Source organism: Andrena cerasifolii, chromosome 8 (genome assembly GCF_050908995.1).
Source record: "Andrena cerasifolii isolate SP2316 chromosome 8, iyAndCera1_principal, whole genome shotgun sequence".
NCBI lineage: Eukaryota > Metazoa > Arthropoda > Insecta > Hymenoptera > Andrenidae > Andrena > Andrena cerasifolii.
This window is the reverse complement of record NC_135125.1, coordinates 837,711-861,086: the sequence shown is the minus strand read 5'-3', so window position 1 is coordinate 861,086 and position 23,376 is coordinate 837,711. Positions and strand designations below refer to the sequence as shown.

Below are 23,376 nucleotides of genomic sequence, written 5' to 3'. Positions count from 1 at the left end.
ATTATTGTGGCATTTACATACAGGTAGCGAAAAATCTCACCGTACAGGGGTATAGCGGCCCGGTCAACTCTGTCGTAGCTAAAATTTTTTAAAGTGAGACGAGTACGAGACCAGTCGGCATTGCTTTCAAACCTCATTATAGGGCAATTATTTAGAAGTTTTCCATCCTCACCAATTTCAATGATTTTTTGGATATTGTGTCGGGGACACAATTCTGAACAACTTTTTCCTATACATGTTACCGCCGCTCGACCTTCGTTTCTGAGATATTCGCGAAAAACTGCTGCTACTACACAATGTATTCTGCCGTATACCTACCTACAGTACGCATCCGTGGCAGCGTATGCGCCATTATGGGACAAAACAAATGACGAAGCTGACCTTTGTTTCCGAGATATTTGCGAAAAACTTCTTTTGACTTATTCCGACGCATCGCATTCCACTTTTCAATTTGTCCCTGGTATTAGTATTGGTTGGGGCTAGAATAGTGCGGGCGGGGGGGGAGGGGGCGCTCGCTCGCGGACGCGTAAGGCATGATGGTGAACCGATATGAGTCGGAGTGTTGACGGGCATCCGCAAGTTTCTGGTTCAAATGTCTAAACTCACATCAGTTCGCTATAATGCTTTACGCGCCCCCCGCACTGATCTAGCCCCAACCAATACTAAAACCCGGGACAAGTTGAAAAGTGGAATGCGTTGTGTCGGAATAAATCAACAGAACTTTTTCGCAAATATCTCGAAAACGAAGGTCGCGTGACGGTAACGTATAGGAAAAAGTTGTTCAGAACCTTGGTCTTGATAACAAATCCAAAAAATCATTAAAATCGGTGAGGATGGAAAACTTCTAAATAATTACCCATTATAGTAATCTGGGCTGCGAGTAGTAAACCGATCATAAAAGCGGAGCGCACGGTTCGCTTACCTGGACCGGGAAATTCCGAATAGGTTTTTGCGACCTTAATTTGAAAGAGACCATCCTAAAATTTTCACAGCTCGGGCATAACTGCTGTCCAGCGGTCGGTGGCAACTCTCCGAACATCGGGCCGGTGCATGGTTGTAGTGGAATGCATCCGTGAGGCGCTGTTTCCATTAGGGGTGTTCGATTCCGATTCGATTCTTCAGAAAATCGATTCTTTTGGTTGAAAGATCGATCTTTTGAATCGATTCTTTGGTATCCGATTTTTCTCAGAATTGATTCTTTGATGTAAGAATCGACAATCGATTTTTTGCCGTCTGGGGGAATTAATTGCCACTAGTGAAAGAACCAATCAAACTGCTTTTTGCGTAGGTTCTCCTGGTCTTATACGTTTCCCGCCATTCATACACGATTCGTGCCAAATTTATACAGGATTCGCGCCAAATTTATAAACGATTCTTATGTTCTGGATGATTCTGGACAGTTCTGGATCTTTCTTTACCATTCTTCTTTCTTCCTTCCTTGTGTATTTTCCAAAACCGGAAATATTTTAACTGATCACAGAAATAGTTTATCACCTGAACATTTACAGCAATTATTGTTTTTAAATTCCTTATCAATGCAAGAATGACAATTACATAATGAATAAAATATTTGAAATGAATAGCAAAATATTTCTTCTATTCAATACAATGCCCTTCAACAACTATCCCAAATTGTTCCTTGTAAAAGTATTTTTTATATCGATTCTTTCAAAATTATTCAAATCCGACTTCTATGTATGTATATGTACTAATTTTGGAAAAAAAGTTTTATGGCGATTCTTTTCATCTCGATTCTTCCAGAATCGATTCTTTGGTTCAGATTTTTTAGAAGGATCGATTCTTATAATTCGATTCTGAATCGATTCAAAAATCGATTCTTTGAGGTAAATTGAACACCCCTAGTTTCCATCATAGACTTATATAGACAGAGGCAGAAACCATACAGCCAATTCGGTGGTTAGCTTCGGATGCATTCGGTTCGTGTCGGTTCAGCGTTAATGGCTGTGTTCGAAATATAAGCACAGTTGCTGTTCTAAAGCATCGTAGTGGTCGTGGTATATAATAATCATACATTAATGTATTCGTGCTTAACTGGCATAACACAAACCGGCTGCAATCTCATTAATATAAAAAATAAGGGATCATTGTTGTATCCATTAGCGGATCTTATACTCATCTGTAAGGATGTAGAAGTTACTGCATCTGCTTTCATAAGAACGCAGAAAGCATTCCAGTGTTGTAAAATGCATATTTTTACATACAATATCATGAAAAATTTAATTGGCAAAAACATATTGAACGATTTAAAGGAACACGCGAATGACCAATGATTTCTTAGTAATCTTATAAATCATTTACTACGTATTATAGTACAAGTGTATGCGAAAATAAAATTTATGCAGGAAATTGAAAATGTAAATATCACAGGTAGGCATAAATTAAATAAATTAATATTAATTAGGGGGCAATAAAAATACATATGGGTATATACTTGTCTTTTATTTATTCTGTTCCTTAAATATATGTTTATTTTTACTATATCGCTCATTTGCTGCAACAGCGATACAACTAAAAATTTCCAGTTTTTGAATTATTAGAAAAAGCGGTTGTTGTCTAACAAAACTTTTGAACCCGTTTTCTCCAAAATCATGAATTTTTAGTTGTGTCGTTGTTGCAGCAAATGCGCGTTATATATCTATTTTACTATATAATTATTTATGCATATTAATTATGTTTATGTATGCACGAATTTATATCAGCAATTTTCATTATGTTCTTCTTAAGCTTACAAAATCGTTAAAAATATAACTATTCTTGCTAATATCTATAAGTACGATTTTATTTAAAAAAAAGCTTCATTCTATTTAGTAAGTTTGTTAAATATATATAACCTACATGATATACGAAATTTTGATTGTATGTATAAGTATACCTAACCTTTTCGACTAAGTATCCCTCAAAGATATATAACCTCATTGTATTTCCAAATAGCACCGAGGAGGAACGGAGTTACGCGATTTGCCTGTATCATCACCCCCCTTACCGCGAACCTTGCAACCCCCCTCCGCATACGCTCCGTCTATATATGTCCATGGTTTCCATTTTACCTGTTCGCCCGAGCGCAGGTTGCAAGATTAAATGATGACCCTGTATACTAGTTGGCGTCGAACTGTGCGGTGCGTCTTGCTTGCTTTGATTTCGACTCTATTTTAGCGCGTTTTTCACAAAATGAATATAAATCAGAAAGTCTTGCAAGTTATGAGACCATCCAAAAGAATACAAAAATCAAGGCCGAAAAAAAGAAAATAACTGTTCAACCCGAAAACTACACAGAGCAACGAGCTTCAGTGCATCTAGAAAAAAAAACTAAGGAGGCAGGACCAGATTATAGTGCCGCAAAATAATTCTATAGAATATAGAATTTTAAATTTCATCACCGTAATTTCGGCAATTTCAACGTTTGTCAAGTGCAAAGATGTTAAATTTCAACCTCATGCAAATACTCGTGGACTCGGTTTCAAGATTGTAGTGATATGTGGTGAGTGCGCGCTGCAGGAAATTCCTTCATGCTCTTATGCTGGTCGCTCATTCGAAATAAATAGGCTTTATATTCAAAATGAGAGTACTCGGTTTAGGGTTCGAAGGTGCTCAAAGATTTGTTGACTAATGGACATGCCAGAGTTTTTTTTTTATCACAGCACGTATGATCAAATTGTACAACACATTCATGCATGTGTCAAAACTGTTCGTGAGTTGGTTTTTAGAAAAGCTCTAAATGAAGAGACGAACTAGACTACTGGAGTGGATAAAAGAAACCTAACTGCTTCAGGGGACAGGAGGTGGAAAAAGCGGGGTTTTACATCTCTATATGGTAGCGCTTCCATCATTGGCTACTATAGTGGCAAAGTATTTGATGTCATGGTAAAAAGTGCTTATTGTAAAATGTGCGAGACTTGGAGCAAAAAAGAAGGAACTGCTGAGTTTCAAGAATGGTTGGAAACACATGAAGCCAATTACACATCGAATCATGAAGGATCTTCAGATAAAATGGAAGTCGACGCTATGGTAGAAATGTTCAAGCGTTCAGAAAATCTACATTGTGTGAAGTAGGGAAGAGATGCTGTGAAAGGAACAGGTCTTAAATGGGACAAATCGAATTGCCAAAATTCTAAACGCATTGCACATGCAAGTTATTTTCCTGTTTATGGCAAACACTAGTGCCCAGTCATTTGACGTAAACTTCACTACGGTCTCACTTGCAACAGAGTAATAATCCGCGGTTGATGTTTTTCGGCAGTAAAAGTCAAATTTTCGTTGATTTTCTGTGTCGTTTTCTGAGATCAAGATATATACAAAGTGTTATATCATTAAAATAGTCTGTATTCAACTGAAACGAAAATACTTAATAGGTAAGCTTGATTGATTGTTTTCTTTTTTTTTTTGAAGTTATTTTATATTAAACTCACTTATAGTCTTAAAAGGGACAGCATAACAAGTCATAAATGGGACAACCGTTTCATGGCTGTCCCTCTCATACACGTGTAGTGCTGAACACTATATGTATTTTACTTTCCTGTAAAGTTATTAGTGTATCATCTGATACTTAGATGACATTGTTTTAAATTATAATTGTTTTAAATTATCAACACATATTGGTTGATGGCGTCTTGTTTCAAATTTAAGAATTAGTGAAGTGACTATTCAAAGCAGGAGTGTTGAACTTCCCCACTCCGAGAGCCGCACGAGTCGGGCCCCCGGTCAGCCGGTTCCCCCACTTATTTTTCTCCAGACGTTGCACGAGACCCGACAGGGAGAGAGTGCAGCACCCGGAGGAGAAATTCATCAGAGTGAAGTAGGGTGTGGAGGGGGCCGTTCTCCTATGGTTCTACGGAGCAGGCGAAGTGGAGTAGGAGCCACTGCGGCTCGCGAGCCGCTAGTTCGACACCCCTGATTCAAAGCGACAAACTTTATCGCCAAAAAAATGTGTGGCAATAAATTAGCCCTTGTTATAAGTTATAAATTTGCTACAGTTGTATATAAATTTCGTGTATTTAAATTGTTTTCTCTGACTTATTTACTTCTTACATGGTTTTTAAGAAGATTGTATATGCCTTTTCCCGGGCATTTAGTTTTCAATTAACGTATACATAATCATATATTCGGCAAAAAAAAGTGTCGAGAAGTATAACTACTTAGGAATATTTTATTTTATTCAATATCTATTTCTTCTAAGGTAAAAAATGCCTCCGAAGAAAAGAGCTCGAATCAGCACGGAAAAGATACAGGATGCAGTAAAAGAAGTTCTTCAACAAAAAATGCCACTAAAATCTGTGGCAAAAACTTATAACATGAGTAAATCGCATTTGGGTAGACTTGTTTTGTATATCGTCCTAGTATGGGACATCGGAGAATTTTCAGTACAGAACAGGAAAATATGTTAACACATTATTTAAAAACATCAGCCAAAATGTGCTATGGCCTAACAACCGTTCAAGTTCGGAAATTAGCATATCAGTATGCTGTGAAACTAAGCATTGCTCTTGAAAAATGGATTGAAAATGAAATAGCTACGATAGATTGGCTAAAAGAATTTTTAAAAAGAAATCACACATTAACTGTTAGAAAACCTGAAAACACTTCCTTAGCTAGGACTACAGGATTTAATAAGGTTACTGTCACAATTTTTTTTGAGAATTTGGAAACGTATTATCGAAAGTATAAATTTTCTCCGAATATGATTTGGAATACTGACGAAACTGGTTGTTGTATCCTGTGACCGATACACCAAAAGTAGTGACTGAATTAGGCGTTAAACGAGTAAGGAAAATTAGTTCAGCGGAACGTGGCTCTTTGGTCACAATGTTGGCCTTTGTAAATGCAGCAGGGTTCATTTTAAATCTCACATGGTTCAAAATGCACCTACGGGTACTTTAGGCTTAGCTAACCAATCAGAATGGATAACAGAAGACTGCTTTCTGGAATCATTAAAATACTTCGTAAGGCACGTTAAACAAACTGAAAAGGAGCCAGCACTGATCACACTGGACAATCACAAGACCCATATAAACATAAATGTAATCTTATTTGCACCTCAATATCATCTAATTAAGGTGGAATCAGACGGCGCGTGAATCGGCGAGCTTGCTCGGCTATTCCAGGCTCGGCAAGTCGGCTTGGCGAGCACGACTCGGCGAGCCATTAGCGATCTCACGGCGCGTGAATCGGCGATTCACGCGCCGTCTGATTCCACCTTTATCCTGACATTCCCTCCACACTGCAGTCATCGGCTTCAGCCACTCGACATAACTGTCTTCGGGCCGTTTAAGTTACGATACAGAGCTTCAATGAACGATTGGATGGTGTCTAACCCCGCAGCAAGAATAAGTATTTACAATGTTCCTGAATTTGCTAAAGATGCATTTTACTCTGCATTTAATATGCATAACATCGTAGCAGGATTTAAAAGTACCGGCATCTATTCACCTAACAAAAATATTTTCACTGAAGATAACTTTTTGCCATCGGCAATTACGGGTCATCCATTAGCAACACAACAGCTGCAGTCAAATAATGAAGTAGAAAATTCTTCGATTAATCAAGAAAACAACGAACAAATTGAATTTCTTGATTTACCCGATGATACACAAAGTATGAAGAATGAAGTTGACCTTGCTGTGCCATCAAGATCCAAATGTAATGAACCAGTTCCCGGAACATCAAGTGTAGTCAGTGTAGAGGACATTCGTCCATACCCAAAAGCTCGCCCTCGTAACACTTTGCAGCAACGGCGTAAAGCTACGACTAAAATCATTACGTCAACACCGGAGAAAGACAGGTTGCTTATAGAATCTATGAACGACCTACTGTGTAAATAAGTAAAATCAATAAAAAAAAAACCTAATCGAAACCTTACAAATGAGTTGACTAATGCCCAAGATATTTTTACAAACCTTTGTACAAAAAACAGATCAGGAAAAGAAAGATATCAAGACAAAAAAGAAAGTAAATAATACAAAGCAAAAGAGAAAGTGAAAGGAATCTTCCAGTAGCAGTGAGATTTCAATTCCTAATTTGGAGTCTTGTGATGACTGTTCTGACTCGAGGGACATGGGCTTACGAAAACGAGAGCGCCTATTAACAAATGATTATAGAAACTATCAGTGCTGCGTTTGTAAGGAGAATTATGTTAACACTAAGGAAGATTGGTTCCAATGCAAAATTTCCGTTAAATAGGCCAATCGGAAGTCATACGGAATAAAAGGCACATTCAATTTTTTCTGTTCCATGTGTCATTAATAACAAAATCTTTAATCTATTTTAGTACAATTGAGCTCATTTTTGTTCAAGTAGGATTTAATTCTAAACTATTTTATTATTTAAGTGTTTTATAGATTTTTTATATACGTAGGTACTTATATTTACCACTCGTGGGTATTCCTATGTTGAACTTAGTTTGTAAGACATAAATTTTAAAAAAAACTAAACTTCACAACTAAAAAAACTGCTAGACGATAAGTAATATTGATGATTTATAGTACAAACTGTTATTTTTTTCATAGATTCCATTGTTTTGTATTATTAAGATTTACAATTATAATTGTAATACTTAATAAGTTCATTTTTATTAACGTGTCCCTTTTATGATTTATACTGTCCCATTTAAAACCACCTAGTCATAAAAGGGACATTTCCCACTTATTTGAAAATCGAAGATTTTATTATTTTCTATTACAATTGATGAGTTTGTAATATACTTTTATTGAAGGGAAATAAACACGTTTTCTATTCATATACTTGTTTTTTTAAATGCCTATAATAACATTGTCAGAAATAGACGCTAAACAAATGTGCCCCTTCTATAGCACCTCTCCCCTACGTTAATTACATCGGGGACGGTGATTCGAAAACGTCACCGGTATTGTAAATGCTGTTCCATATGAAAATACTGCTGTAATAAAAAATCCCCATAAAAAAACTTCAAAAAAGTAAAGAAATTACGCCAAGTACACGAAATCAAATAAATCACAGAAAATAGAAGATAATAATAATTACAAAATAAAAAAAAGATATGAAATCAAAATGGGCTGCAAGTACATAAAGGTGGTTTCCAACTGTGCTTAAGATGACACAACTACATATACACAGCTAAAATGCTGTGTTCATACATTGTGTTCATTCCATTACTCATATCGCGGATATTTTAATTAACCCATCAAAAAGAATCCCATTTAAAAACATTGTCGTAAATTAATAGCTTTAGAAAATTAATTAATGATATACAAAAATTGCGCCAATTATAATAATGGCTATTTATACTAAATAAAAATGTATTACATAATATTAAGCAGATATATTTTTATACAAATAAATATTTTAATGCGAATAAATATTTTATTCAAAATACTTGGCGCTGCGATCCGAATTGGTGTTGCTAAACTGAATAAATATGTTTAAATTGCATTAATCTTTTTCTCTCTTTCTTGTGCGTGCGTGTGTGTGCGTGTGCATATGCTATGTATGATATTAGAATTAAATATTAAATATATGTATGTAGAATAAATCTGACTGCGTTTCTAGTATGTATATGTATATTATGTATTTTAGATTGTAAGGGGGTAATTGTAAATTATTAATACTAATACAAGTAGCATTTCTTCGGTATTGCAGCGCCAAGTATTTTGAATAAAATATTTATTCGCATTAAAATATTTATTTGTATAAAAATATATCTGCTTAATATTATGCAATACATTTTTATTTAGTATAAATAGCCATTATTATAATTGGCGCAATTTTTGTATATCATTAATTAATTTTCTAAAGCTATTAATTTACGACAATGTTTTTAAATGGGATTCTTTTTGATGGGTTAATTAAAATATCCGCGATATGAGTAATGGAACGAACACAATGTATGAACACAGCATTTTACCTGTGTATATGTAGTTGTGTCATTGTTTGTTTGTTTGTTTGTTTTTATTGTTTTCCTGTGTTTTAAGCAGGATGGCGTTTCAAGCTTTTTTTGCTTATATTGCCCAACGAACTATAGTCCCATTTTATTTTATCCCTCCTCTCTCCTTCGGGTCCCAGCAGCAGCAGCGCATCGGGAGAAAGGTGGTCACCCATCTTTCCCCAGTACACCGCCCCGTGATCTAACGAGAACCGGTGTTTTCCATCACGGCTACGGCCGCTGGTTAGTTGTGTCATCTTAAGCACAGTTGGAAAGCACCTTTATGTACTTGCAGCCCATTTTGATTTCACATCTTTTTTTTATTTTGTAATTATTATTATCTTCTATTTTCTGTGATTTATTTGATTTCGTGTACTTGGCGTAATTTTTTTACTTTTTTGAAGTTTTTTATGGGGATCAAAGAATTTACAGTAGTCGTTACATGAAACTGAAAATTGAGGTTCGAAAAGCAAATTTGACTTCACGGAACCTTCCACTTTCAGACAGATTTTAACCGCAAAGCACATTAACGATTGGAATCATCTCCTGGAGGTTCCCACGTGCACAGAATATTAAATTTCAAAGAATTTACGTTGGTCATTATATGAAACTGAAAATTGAGGCTAGACAAACAAATTGGACATCATTGAACCTCTATTTTCATCCAGAATTCCACTGCGCAGCACATTCACGTTTAGAATCACCTCCTGGAGATGCTCACGTGCATAGAAAAATAAATTTCAAAGAATTTACACCAGTCGTTAATTTTCAGTTTCATATAATATATACAATGACGGACGACGATCCCTGCCGTGTCCTGCCGAATGGTCCCGAGAGTTGACGAATCGACGAACGAAACATGTGTTAGTATCGTTTTGGCTGAATGTGTGCGTGTAACGCGTATACGTATTATGTCGACAAAAATTTGACTGGAGAATCAGAAGAAGAAGAAAATGTTAAAAATGTTATATTTCTGACAGATCCATGAGACGATATTACGATATCTCTGTCATACGCGGACCGATTTTATTGAATTTGGTCTTATTCGAAAGCTTATATGCGGTTTACATAAGAAAAATGCCGTTAAATTTAGAAAATATTGCAAGCGTGATGAGATATTAATGAAATAAGTTTCAGGTTAGGTTGGAATAGCTCTGCGTTCGAGTAAATGATAGCGGTAGCGACAGTCGACATATATATAGGGTGTCTTTCATGTACTTGGCGTCGAGACGCTACCGCGTCTCTAGAAAGAAGGCATCGGTCACGTTCAAAGAAGAATGGGCAGTCGATTACGCCATTGTAAAACCAAAAATAAAGGGATCGGCGGAAAAGGCAAACTAACGAGCAAAATGATAAATAAATTAACAGTTTACTACAGCCTGGCTATACGTAGACACTGCGATTCAGCGGAGAATATGAAAACTGCTATTTGGGCAACATACCATCACCATAGCAGTATAGATCAACTAATAAAAATCCGAAACATCAACTTTGCCCGGCTGGAGTGAACTCGTGGTGTGAGTGGCTGCGAGTGTATGCCGAGTTGGCCAAGAAACAGAAGAGGAAAATAAAAAGTTACAAACATAACTACAATGCTTTACCGGATGATTATTTGACGGCTATCAAGCCAATGCGCGAGGATTTCAGTAAGAAAGAATTATTAGATCGATGTGTTGGCGGATTTACGCAGAATAATAGCTCTTTTGCAAATAATGGAAGTTATGGGCGTCCATAGTGGCAAAAATGCCCATCAATTTGTGACGAAAGAGGACAAGGGCCCGATCACCACTGCCGAGCGCCGCGCGCAAAAGACTACACGAGAGGCCAGAATGTGTAAAGCGCAAATTCATATTTTGGATGCAGCTTCTACAGCAAAAGACTATGCTTTATATTCTTTTGGTGTAAACTAGACCTCAATTTTAAACACGTTTTACTCGAAATCACATTTCTTCGAAAAGTCACGAGCGGTGAGCAAGATATCGCGGGAACAGTTACACCGATCGGCCTAAAACTATTTCAGGCTTGTTTTGCGTACCAAGGAGCAGTTCGTGAACGAAGGATTTTTGTTTTTGATGAAAACTCTATTTTTAATTCACTAAAAACGAACAATTCAGACCTCGAAAAATCATGATTTAACGTTAAACGGCCGACATTTTGTCTGCAATCATTTTTTTTTGAAAAATCCTTCCTTCACAAACTAGATAAACTCATATATTAACAGAATCTTCTTCACTTTCTGATTTCAGATGATCTGGCTTGGAGGAATCGTACTCACCGCGCAGCGCTTTTATAAAAATAGCTTTCGCGAGAGTGGCTGTTATTTCTTCATTTTTTAATATATTCCAATAAGAAAATTACTGAGAATTGTTCAATATATGTACTTTTAAAATAAGCAAATAGTTTTAAAACGTATACATTAAATTTTCCACAAACAATTCCCGAAAATCACGTTCTTCTTCGCCTGGCAACTAGGCATGACCCCTTAAGGGGGGACCCCACCCAGAAACCACTAAAAAGTTTGGGTTTTTTTGTTCGTATAAATAAAAATATTAGGCCAGGATTTTTTACATAGTTATAAAGCAATCTTTATTTTGCTAGAAAAATTTTTTTTTATGGAAAATTGTACAAAATAGCGGTGAACAAAATGTGTTCCCGGAGCACTGCAAAGGAAACTGACCCACACTCCTGGGAATGACTAGATCATCTGAGAAGGAAATACAAAAGAGATATATAAACTGGAATATATTCTCTCCAATGTAGCGTAGGTTTTTATTGATATTTCAATTATTCGATTTTTTACAAGCATTTCAATGCAAATTTTTACGTAAAAAATTAAAGTCAATTAAATGTTTCAAAAATAGTCCTCGAAAATAAAAATTTCATTTTTTTGTTCGGCTTCATAAATAAAAAGTGTTCTAGAAGCATTTATACTTTCAAAATTTCAGGGAAAAAAGTATTTTTTTTTTTAGTTTTTCGGATTTTTTTCGAAAACCGTATGTCGCACGAAAAAAAGTAATAGAATATGAAAGATGCTTGTCCGGATCTACAACTTGTGTTTGACATATTCTTTTATTTAATCAATAACTTGGAGGATATTATATAAAATCGACTTCGCAAGCTGTTAAATAATGATTTAAATGTTTAAGGGCCCAGGGGTACCTTTTCCCGTTATCCGATCGAGCACAAACTTTACACGGATTTTTTTTTAATTATTGGAACTATTCTGAAGGTTGCTACGCAGAAAATCTTGAAAAAAAAATTTACCAAGAGTAAATAAGAGGCACCCTATTGTACACCCATAAATTCTCTTTGTCTACCATTCAAAAAAAAAAATTATGACCACATTAAAAAATTTGTCATCAGCACCGTAATTAAAATTTTTAATTTTTTTTTAAATGGAATATGATTGTCCGCGATTTGTTCATCTTTGTCTATCCACAATTTTCGTTCGTCCACCTAGTAGAATCGAGTTGTTAATAAAGAATCACAAAAAAAACATTGAATGCCCTGAGCACTTTTGATGGCATTTTCCCCAGCTTAAGAACCCAATCATTTGTCTGCTCGTTACTGAACGAAATCAGCGGAAATGTAGGGTGTCCAGGTTTCATATACAGGGTGTTCCAGAAATGGTGAAGTTTCTTGGAAGGAAGACTCAGGAGGTGATTTGAAACAACTTTTTCCTTAATGTAAATATTGTTCAAAGCATCGCTAACGAGATATTAACAAAAACCCCTGCCAATCAGAGCGCGAGTCTCCCAGTCCAGCTCCCGCGGTAGCGTTGCCTATGCGGTAGGAGTCTGCGCTTGTACTACGAACAAGAAAATCGGCATGCATCGAAGGAAACTGCGCAAAATAACAAATGAAAACGACGTAACATACCAAACCGAACATTTTGTCATCTTTCGGTTGTCAATTAAAGTTAATAATGAATAAATGATAAATCAAGGAAAATCAGGTCAAACGTAAAACGAAGAATACACAGTTTTTTTTTTACAGCAGAATCGAAAATAATAATTATTTGAAGTGAGAGGATAAGGATTACGCAAATTACCTTTTGTTAATATCGTACAGGCGGAAATGTAACGTAACAGGAAATGGACGAAAAGAGATCGTAGTTCGTTATTGTGATAAAAATCCCTGATTTAATAGCGGCCAACATTGTTGCTGATAATGAATAAGACTGTTTAAAAATCGCGAAGAAAAATTTATGTACGTAAATTTGGAGAATTACCGTCGGAAATTAGCCATAGCCTGCGTTAAATTTAAAAAATAATAATCACCCAACAATGTAACTAAAACTCACTCTTTGAGAAATTCACCTGCAGCTTGAAAGCCTGTGTCACTAGGTCACTGAACCGATCCTGGTCATCGACGGATGTACCCAGTGTACAGCTAGTCTCAGGTATACGACACTATAAGTTAATGGTCGCAACGTCAATTGCGTTCGGGTTAATGTATCGAATATTCACTTCACAGCACAGCTACTATCAGTGATCACTTAATTTATTATTCATGGAATGTATTGTTACTGCGTTATAAAAATTTGTGGAAATGAATTTTCACTTGGAGTTCGCAGCCGTGGGTATTCCCGCGCAAATTCTCGCGCAGCAGCACTTGCGTCCCCGTTGTTCGGGGGGCACACCCAGAGTATCGCGTAATACTCTGGAGTAGAGAATAGTTCTGCTACGTAATTTCTAGCTGACTGACATGATTCTTTCCAAACAACTTCCTCTACCCCCAAGTAGTTTTTCTCTTCCATTATGAGTTAACTCCCACCGCGATAACAGGCCTTAGGTGAAAACAAGCCAACACATTTTCGAAACACACGTGCTTTGCCGAAACGCAACGAACGGACTATCGTGCACTTTTACAAGAGCCCGCGTTCCGTCCTTTTACTGCCAATGTGCCCATTACTTCGAGATAGGCAGCAGACACTACGTGTTTTGGTTCGAAAGGGTCCGAAGAGCAGAGAAACAGAGTCTTCGAGTTGCGATAAAGAAGAAATTCCTGTTTCCTGTTTCCCTTCTCCGATACCCTGAGTTCATGTCTGCTACGAGGCGGATGCAGCTAGGCCGTAAATTACCCAAAACTGTAGGAGACCGTTCTCTACCGCCGACTCGCAGGACAATACGGGTCATAAACTCCGACCGGCGCAAAATGCTCAGGCTGATCAGCCTGATAAATTTTTCGCTGCCTCGTTGGTTCTGTCGTTGCACTCTGCAAGCACGCGTGTTTCGAAAATGTGCTGGCTTCTTTTTACCTAAGCCCGGTTATCCTGGTGGGAGTTAACTCATAATGGAACGAGAGAAACTGCTCGGGGATAGAGGAAGCTCATTGAAAAAAAATCCTGTCAGTCAGTTAGCAAATCGCGTCAGAGAAATGTTTTCTGCGCAAGAGTATTACGCGATGTTTTGGGTTTATGCCCAGAACAACGGAACCGCAACTACTGCTGTACGCCAAGTGAAAATTCATTTCCACAAATTTTTATAACGTAGGAACAATACGTTCCATGATAAATAAATTAAGTAATCAGTGTTAGTAGCCGTGCAGTGAAGTGAGTATTCGGTACATTAATCCGAACGCACTTAACGTTGCGACCCCTTACTTTGGGTGGTGTCATATGTACCTGCGATCAGCTGAGCACTGGGCGCTATCCTACCATAAATCTTTTCGTCCACCGATGACCAGGATCGGTACAGTGACCTAGTGACAAGGTTCCTGAAAAGGAAGGAGTTTTATTTACATTATTGGTGATTATTAGGTGTAGAAATTAATTCTTTCCGATTTTATGGTACAATAACAGTTTGATTTAAAAAATATGAAAGCAACTCAATCATCGAAATAATTTCCATTATTGTTAGTTACTTTTTACCATTTTTTTCTGGCAGCTTACGAATATCACCGCGATAGGAATTCGGTAGCTTTGTACTGATTATGTAAATCCAGTCGAAAAGTATTTATTCATACACCAAATATTATTTTTTAAATTTACTTGTGTTGGCCGTTATTAAACTAACGAATTACGATCACTTGTCGTACATTTCCTGTTACATTACCTTTTCGTTTATGCGTTATTCGAAAACGAACTTTACTTATTTCTTGTCCTCTCACTTGAAATAATTATAATTTAAGATTCTGCTTTATAAAAAAAAACTCCGTAACACTGTGTCCTTCGATGCATGCCGACTTGCTTGTTCGTACGTTCGTAGTACAACCCCTGGCAATAAGTTTTCGACCAAACGCAATGGTACGAAGTCAACGAGAAGCACCACAATTTTTTGTACGTAAAACAATGCGGCATAAATATAACACTCATGGTAACTTTAAATTGGTCTAATATGAAGTAAATACACCAAAAATAATTAAGACATTCGTTTATTATCTACTAAAACACAATAAATAAACAAAACGTTGCTTGGAAAAATGTATTTGCCCAACGGAAGCTCTGGAAAAAAGTATTCGACCATATAAATTTGTAAAGAAATAAACAATAATATACTTAAAATTCACATTACCTAATATTTACTTAGTTACATTTCCACGTGCACGTATAACCGCTTTTATGCGTTTTGGCATTGATTCTATAAGATTCTCGCATTCTGTCAGTGTGATTTCATCCCATGATGCGTTAATTGCTTCGCGAAGTTCATTTTTATTTGTAGGTTTTTTTATACGAATTAACTACTTCCACGTTGCCCAGAAATTCTCTGTTGAGCTAAATATTACTTTTTTCCAATCATCCACAGTCCAATGCCGGTGGTCCTTATACTATTCCAAACGCTTTTTCGTATGCTGTTTCGTGTGAAACGGTTTCGTCTTCGCTTTGCAAAATGAATATCCTATTTCATTTAACCGGTTTCTCACTATACGGTAACACACATTTTGTGACCACTTTCCATTTATTTCCTTAAACATACCTCGCCTCATATTTTAAACAATTTGTCGTAATTGTCGGTCATCTCTTTTTGACGTTGAACGACGAGGACGTCCACTTCTTGTACGATTAATTGCACTTCCACTTTCATTAAATTTCTTATATATATAGCAAATCGCACTATGGGAACAATTTAAAATTTCTGCAACATTTCGTTGAGTATTACCCTCTTTCAGAAGTTTAATTATTATTCTTTGCTTGAAGTCGTCAAAAAAATGCTTGCGTGGTGCCATGTTGGATGTCTTCGTCCTACTTCGATCGCTAGCTAACAATTCACTGACCTCGGAACAGTTCGTTAACTTATGTTTTCAATACATTGTTTATTGCACTCTGCGTGACTTGTGAAAGAGACAGCGAGTGAGAAGGCGAAGAAAGTGTGATCACAGTCGACATCGAGCGATAAACGTACAAATTTCTTACTCACTAGCATAGCGCTACACTGACAAGGAGAGTATTTTAGGTGTTCGCCTCCGATCATTTTGATTTTTGGATATGTTATAGAAGACCGAAAAATAAGAAATACGTGTTTTTTTATTTTTCCCCGTTTTCATATTTGGAGGGTGAAAACTGCGTTCAAAGTTAGGGTTGAAAAATCATTTTTGTGGAATATCTCGAGAACTATTAGAGATAGGGGAATAGTGTCAATGGACAAATTTTGTGTCTTTGAATGCGAAATATGACTGACTCACCAGATTTTCAAAAAGTCCATTTGTTTAAATTATACATAAAAAATTGTTATTTTTTGTTAATAATTCTTGTAAATCTTCATCTATTTCCATGCAAATTTATTTTCTTATACTTCACAGCCGAACCGAAAATACAGATAAATCAGAATTTGTATTTCCTACAAATTAAGAAATATAATTATTATTGAAGTTTACTTATAGTAAAGTGTCCTCCTACAGGGAAATGTAGTTCTCAAGTTATCTAGAAATAAAATTCTAAACAAAACATATCTAATACGCATATAATTTCCTTTTGTATACTAAATATTACTTCTAGCGTGAACAAAATTGCCATTTCGAGTACGAGGTGTCTGTAGCGCTACGTCCTCATTATCGCAGACCTTATGGTTCATATTGATCACAAAAATGGTATTCATGAAAGAAGCGTTTTAAACAAAATGATTTCAGACACCACGAGCATCTAATTACAGCTGTCTCATCGCATAGTGAACATTTCGTTTGTGTATCCTGGTCAAAAGCGAAGGACACAGGGTTCTCAAAATCTCCTGCTTTCTCGTCTATATACCCACTTTTATACCAGGAATACTGAAATAAATAAGAAAATAAATATGCATGGAAATAGATGAAGATTTACAACAATTATTAACAAAAAATAACAATTTTTTATGTATTATTTAAACAAATGGACTTTTTGAAAATCTGGTGAGTCAGTCATATTTCGCATTCAAAGACACAAAATTCGTTCATTGACACTATTCCCCTATCTCTAATAGTTCTCAAGATATTCCACAAAAATGATTTTTCAACCGTAACTTTGAACGCAATTTTCACCCTCCAAATATGAAAACGGGGAAAAATAAAAAAACACGTATTTCTTATTTTTCGGTCCTCTATAACATATCTAAAAATCAAAATGATCGGAGGCGGACACCTAAAATACTCTCCTCGTGAGAGACAGAGCTCCAAAATGCAGCAAAGCAGTTTAGCAAAAGAATGCAAGATTATTTGCAGAATAATGGGATCAAAAATGAAAAATGGCAAGCCAGTAGGTACACCAAACCTATTTTTCATTAAAAATTTATGCGCAGTACCTTCACGAAGTAATTAAGGTATCGTGGGATGAAATCACACCGGCAGAATGCGAAACTCGTATCGAATTAATGCCAAAATGCATAAAAGCGGTTATATGTGCACGTGGAAATATAACTAAATATTAGGTAATGTGAATTTGAAGTAAATGATTGTTCATTTCTTTACAAATTTATATGGTCGAATACTTTTTTCCAGAGCTTCCGTTGACCAAATACTTTTTCCAAGCATCATTTTGTTTGTGTCATTGTTTTTTTAGTATATAATAAACGAATGTCTTAATTATTTTTGGTGTATTTACTTCATATTTGATCAATTTAACATTAGAGTAGACCGGGGGCGGTAGTAACACTTTGACTTTGGAAAACGATTACGCAAAAACTATTACAGTTACAACAACAGTTTTTTTTAACGAAAATGTTACTTACTTATCTCACATTATTTGAGCCATAAGAGTTTATTTTAACTTTACAAAATTAAAATATTTATTGATTTTAACTATAATAATAAATTAAAAAGAAGGAAAATTTATAACCAATTATGCGGTGTCGCCATTGAGGCAGAAATAGAAAACGTGCTGGTGCATTCTTCATGTGATCAATCCTTACATTCAGTACTTTGCACGCATTTTTTATTTAGTTTGCTTGTGCTGTGCTATAGGATTCCATGCAAACAAGACAATATTATTAATCTTCTTTGTCACTATTCGGTTCTGTCCCGGTACAACCGACCCCGACTGCCGATGTTACAATCGCCCCCGACCAGGCTTTTGAACTTAAATTATAAATTTTTATTAACGAGACACTTAAAAGTGATAAGTAACGATCAGTATTACTTTAAAAATGGCCAGATTAAATATTAAAAAATAGAGATAACTTGCAAAGGGAGTAAATATTACAAGTTTACATTACATTGATAAGTCAGTAAGGAAAAGTTACTTTAGGGTATCGAAAAGTTATTTTCTTCACTATGCATGTCTATTGTGGATCTATATTGCTAGGATATGGATGTGTGTATTCGAAATGCCATTCTTCATCATATATCCAAAATTTGTGTTAATATCCACCTATCATATGTTTTGAGATATTTAACGTGTTACTATCGCCCCCGGTTACCGTACCCCGAATTTTAAATTTGTACCGCATTGTTTTACGTACAAAAAATTGTGGTGTTTCTTGTTGACTTCGTAGCATTGCGTTTGGTCGAAAACTTATTGCCAGGGGTTGTACAAGCGCAGCCGCCTACCGCGTAGCCAACGCTACCTACCGCGGGAGCTCGGGCGGAAGGCGGGCGCTCTGATTGGTCAGGATTTTTTGTTAATATCTCGTTAACGAAGGTTTGGACAATATTTTCGCTAAGGAAAAAGTTGTTTCAAATCACCCTCTGAGTCACCTCTCTCAAGGAACTCCACCATTTTTGGGACATCATATATAATACCAGTTATCATCCGCATACATCGATATCTCTTAAGATTGGTCGGTAAAGTTGGCGCCCTCAAGTGCAAATTTTTATACAATAAAATATATTTTTCAAGTAGTCCGCCATTCATTCTGTGTGACCCGTACCTTCTGCATTCTCCAATACAATTCGGCACAGCTATCTGTCACTATGGAAGCGATGTTGGTTGGGCCCTTTCGAAAATGATAGCGACAGATGCCCGACGAAGCAAACAATAGGTAAGGTAAGGACTCGCGACTAAGCAGTCGTAAGTTATTGGTAAAGACGCAAGGAGTAAACACCACGCAGAAGAAACACCCTTAACGAGCCTGGATAAACGGCAATATCGCAAATAACGCAGCTCCGCTCCAGGTTTCAACTTTCGAAAATCAAACTATAACATGTAAGATAAGTTATTCATGTATAGTACTACTAATACTACTAATTATAAGTAACTCCATCAATATTGTTGTATTTTTGTATTTTCACCTTTGTATTATTAATCTTTCTAAATTTTATGTGCATATATCAATATACCAAGTTGCGACTTGTAAATTATTCGAACAAAATGAAAGTTTCACATTCTCCTGAAAGATGTAATTGACGAAAGTGTATCCTAATCATCTAACTGTTCGAAACCGCTTATTATCGACAGTTTGTAACTACTAAATAAAATTAATTAAGGTATTAAAGAGGACAAATATTTTTTAAACTATCTCCAATTCGATCTTCTACTTAAAATGAGCACGTAGTAAGAATATATAATTATTAGATATCAAATCTTCATCCTGCTCTTTGTTTTCGTATCAGAATTCAGAACCTTGCATTTTCAAATCGTTTGAAATTCTAATATAAAATATTAAACAAATTCTATAGTTCCGTTTAAGAAACAGAATGTAACATCAATATCTCCGAAAAAAATGCAGATAAGGATACTCTGGTTTCGAAATTTCTTGGCGACACTTACGTGGGACACCCGGTAGAAGTGGTTTTCAAAACAAAAGCGTTACATGAGAAAGTTTCACCCTAGAGGAAGAAAATTATAATCTGCCAAAAATTATATAGGCTGAATGAAAGTTTACTCATTATATGGTAAATTGTCTGAAATTATTATTTCATATTTTATGTTAACAACCTGCAAATTATGATTCACAGCGCAGAAGCTAATGCTACATTAATTCAATGATCGAATGATTTTATTATTCGGTCAAAGTACTTTGCAAAACTGACAGCTTCTTATATGGCATGCCAATTACAAAGAATCATAGGTAAGAGCAGTTTGATAGCACAGAAATGCAATAGTATAGTGACATTTTTATCGAATCCATATTCTAGCAATAGCGACACCATACATACAGAGAGTGACAATCGAATGCCAGTAGAAGCGTATTAACGGAAAATATGGTTGATAATTTTCAATTAAGACAGCTGATTCCAGAAGTAACCGTATAACATACGGATGTGCAAAATTTATAGTGATCGGATATTTGGTACTTCATCCTGAACAATGCTTTGACTTTAAACAAAAAGAAACATTGCATAGTCACTACACTCAATGTATTTGCATGATCTGTCAATTCTGAAAGCACTGTTTGAGAAATTACGACGTGACCCGGTTCGCATTTTTGAAGCTTCCGCAAGTTGTAGGAATACATACATGGTCGATATTCATTACAGGTCTACCATACGGCATTTTGAAACCGTACATCGGAGATTGTGTATGAAAGAACTGTGGAAATTTCGATGCAAAAATGGAAATGTCGGGCGACATGTAGAGCTACTAAAACGCCAAACCATAGTCAGCTAGTTTTGTCTTTCATTGCGTTTTTAATTGGAATTAGTACAACAAACGATTAACCTCAATTCAACGGTATTTGTGATGAAAAGCCTATAGGTTTGGCAAACAAATTAGTAGGAATAACTTTGACATTCCTCACAGACCACTTCCCGATCCTTTGGGGGGACGCATTAATGAATGATACGTCTTTGACACAGAACATTCAGCGAAATTCACGGCACTGTTATTGACAACGATAAATTCATGTTAATGGTGTTTACGTGGCAAACTGCGATGCAAAACAATATATAAAGATGCAGAAATGGACTTCGCTTAAAGATTGACATTTCGGCGTAGATCAATCCCCGTTTATTTGACGCCGGTGTCAGTATGCTGTGGCTACTACTCACTCGACGAGTCAGGACAGTGTAGCTTCATATATGTCGTAGTGTATATCAGGTCATCGGAATACGGCCGAGCTCGCGCCCCTTTTTCCGCGAAGTCTAAAGCCACTGTCTGCACTGTGCGCTGTCGAAACAGCACCGCGCACGCACACTCGTGCTACACCATAGGCATCAACACTGAACCACTACTAATACCACCACTTGCACCAACCATATCGAGAACGACGTCGCTAATGCTCCTATGCCAACCATATTTTCCACGACTACAAGCACTGTCGGTTACATGAAGACGATGATATCCCAATGTGTGTATGTGAGGGGCAGGGGGAGGGGAATGAGAGTCAGAAAAAAATACCAGCGAAAAAGGAGCAGGAAAGCAGAAAACAATTAAAATTGCTCTGGGAATATCCTATCGCGTGCCACATCCCTCCATCGCGATACCTTTTCATAGATCCGTGTATGCACGGATCTGCCTGTACGTACATACACGTACTTTAGTCGCGTAGCTCTCTCGTGATGGTTAATTCGCGCGCACAAGTCAGAAGCACCGTTACATTGCACGCAGACGATATAAAGGTAGGCAAGGAAAAGGCACTTGCTTACATTTAAGCACAGTTGGTTTAAAGAACGAACAGGATTCGAAGAGCATACAGGAAAAGGGAAGTCAGGGAAAAACAGTGTGTGTGAGAGAGAGAGAGAGAGAGAGAGAGAGAGAGAGAGAGAGAGAGAGAGAGAGAGCGAGAGAGAGAGAGAGAGAGAGAACGAAAGCGCGCGCACACGCGAGAGAGAGGTAGAGGCAGAGAGAGAGAGAGAATGACAGAAAGGCTATACGCAATTTGTCTGCTGTTGTTTTAGAACGAATTGTCACACCACTTTTTATTAGCACTGTTTACTATTAGAGGTGAGTGTAATTGAATAAAGATATAAACTGACTGGCAATAATGCTGTATTCAAATCCTGGTGTCGGTATCGTGGAGGCTGAACTCCGTAGACATGTCGTCGTCGTGTGTAGTCCTCGACTCGGCTTTGCTTCGGACGTTCTCGTGTATGTTCGTCAAACTTCACCGTACACCTTCGGGCGGAGATCGGAGTTGTTCGGCCCTCTTCACAGCTACGAGTCTACCCGTTTGCTCGATTCCGCCACCCTTTCAACGAGCGAGAAGACTGCGTGACCGAGTTATACAGAACTTTATCGACGACGAACGTACAATATATACCGTGATGAGCAAAAGTATTGGCACAGACCAGATTTTCTTATAGAATCCTGTGTAAATCTGAAAAATATAATCCCTTACTTAATTCCTTTGCAGAATATAACTGTCGAATCGAAAAATAAAAGATTTCAAAAGGAGGCCCCCATCGACACAAAAGTATTGACATGCTTAGACAATTTATCTACCCTATATCTATAAAATGATAAATGACGATTTCGTTGTTTTTTATCGATCTTGTCACGTTTTTTTGTTTTGTAAAGCTAAGTGGAGATATTATAAATAATACAGATATGTGTTTGGTGTTCTTCTTTTCTTCATTCATACAGGATTAATGGAATACTGTTCGAATTTAAAATTCATGTTGCGTTTTAAAATTAAAAACTAAAACATCACGGAAGTCATAGCTTTCAATCGATTATGTTACGATTTGTGAAACGCTTTAAATGGAGGTTATTTAAAAAGTATTTGGTGTATTTCTTTTCTACATTTGTACAGGTTCAATAGAATACTGTTCGAATTTTAAATTCCTGTTTGTTTGAATTTTAAATTCATGTTGTGTTTTAAAATAATAACCAACAAATCATGGAAGTCATTGTTTTTTAATCGACACGTTCTTTGTAACGCTTTAAAATGGGGTTATTGTCATTCATAAAGATGCGGTAAAGATCACGGTTAGGTCTGGGTTAGTTAGGTTTTCTTTTATATAATTGCTATATTTTTATTCGTGATTAATTCATTTGTTTTACCGCTTTTTATACGTTTTTAAAGGGTGGTCAATTATACATTATACTTCATTGTGTCGATAAGGTAGGGAATGACATGAAAATAATTCATGTTGAAATAAAAAAATATGTGTTTGTTGTCCATCTTTTCTACATTTATCCAAGTTTAATGGAATACTGTTCAAATTCAAAATTATACAAC

At 36.4% G+C, this 23,376-nt stretch overlaps 1 protein-coding gene and 1 long non-coding RNA gene across 7 annotated transcripts in view; one reads left to right on the top strand and one right to left on the bottom strand.

The window, feature by feature from the left end:
• The window catches only part of LOC143372209 (uncharacterized), a 568,382-nt gene extending 546,001 nt beyond the window's left edge, over window positions 1-22,381 (bottom strand). For 4 of the 6 annotated variants that reach the window (XM_076818225.1, XM_076818227.1, XM_076818226.1 and 1 more), the window contains exon 1: window positions 21,245-21,809. The gene's annotated coding sequence lies outside the window, so the exon portion shown is untranslated. Of the gene's footprint in view, window positions 1-21,244; window positions 21,810-22,171 lie in introns of those variants that run through there. The other 2 variants (XM_076818223.1, XM_076818224.1) reach the window with 2 other exon arrangements.
• LOC143372293 (uncharacterized) overlaps window positions 1-23,376 on the top strand; it is a 101,973-nt gene that overhangs the window by 19,344 nt on the left and 59,253 nt on the right. The gene's annotated exons all lie outside the window — the stretch shown is intronic.